At 43.9% G+C, this 1,270-nt stretch overlaps 1 protein-coding gene across 1 annotated transcript in view; it reads left to right on the top strand.

Annotated features, from left to right (window-relative positions):
* Window positions 1-1,270, top strand: part of TBK1 (TANK-binding kinase 1) — a 48,572-nt gene that overhangs the window by 10,402 nt on the left and 36,900 nt on the right. The gene's annotated exons all lie outside the window — the stretch shown is intronic.

Raw genomic sequence — 1,270 nt, 5'->3', positions numbered from 1 at the left:
GCCAGGATGGTCTCAATCTCCTGACCTCGTGATCCGCCCGCCTCGGCCTCCCAAAGTGCTGGGATTACAGGCATGAGCCACCGCGCCCGGCAGTTTTTTTTTTCTATTACAATTATTTCTCTCTCTCTTTTGAAATGACTGCCAGAAAATAATTTAAAATATTTTATAAAAGTGTTTTGGAGATATGTAGAAAAAAATTATAAAAGAAAGGATAAAAAGTTGGAGATGAATAGTAGATTTTAAGACTCATTCACATTTTCAGGTTCTGAAATTGGTGTGCATCTTATAATCATTGTGTATATGTAATTTGATGGTATTTCTTTTTCTCCGTAAAGCTGTTATTAAATTGATGAAGCATTATAATCAATGGTATGTTAAAATTAAGGTTTAAAACAAATGAGCAGCTCAGATGCAAATGAGCAGACTGGAGCTTTGCTGTGAGAGGGACCACTCAGCTGTTCTGCTCCCCATTTATTTTTAAGGATAGGACTCCATTCCTTGAAGTAACAGTAGTCATCATAAGAAAAATTTCATTTTAAGAGGTTAGAAGAGCTGTTGCCCTAAATGTGCTGTTATACATAAGAAATTCAACACTGGCGTGATGTCTCACGCCTGTAATCCCAGCACTTTAGGAGGCCGAGGCGGGTGGATCACAAGGTCAGGAGATTGAGACCATCCTGGCTAACATGGTGAAATCCCGTCTCTACTAAAAATACAAAAAAATTAGCTGGGTGTGGTGGCACGTGCCTGTAGTCCCAGCTACCTGGGAGGCTGAGGCAGGAGAATGGAGAATGGAGTGAACCCGGGAGGCAGAGAGTCGAGATCGTGCCACTGCACTCCAGCCTGGGCAACAGAGCAAGACTCCGTCTCAAAAAAAAAAAAAAGAAATAAAGAATTTCAAGTGACTGGGTGTGGTGGCTCAAGCTTGCAATCTCAGCACTTTGGGAGGTTGAGGCAGGCAGATTGCTTGAGCCCAGAAGTTCGAGACTAGCCTGGGCAACATAGTGAGACCCCATCTCTACAAAATAGTAGAAAAATCAGCCAAGCATGGTGGAGCATGTCCATACTCCCAGCTACTTGGGAGCTGAGGCAGGAGAATCACTTGAACCTTGGAGGTGGAGGTTGCTCTGAGACAGAGCAAGACTGTCTCAAACAAAAAAAGAAAAGAAATTTAAGATAATTTTAAGGCCGGGCGCGGTGGCTCAAGCCTGTAATCCCAGCACTTTGGGAGGCCGAGACGGGCGGATCACGAGGTCAGGAGATCGAGACC

This window comes from Mandrillus leucophaeus, unplaced genomic scaffold (assembly GCF_000951045.1).
Source record: "Mandrillus leucophaeus isolate KB7577 unplaced genomic scaffold, Mleu.le_1.0 Scaffold132, whole genome shotgun sequence".
NCBI classification, from domain to species: Eukaryota; Metazoa; Chordata; class Mammalia; order Primates; family Cercopithecidae; genus Mandrillus; species Mandrillus leucophaeus.
This window is presented reverse-complemented; position numbering and strand designations above follow the sequence as displayed.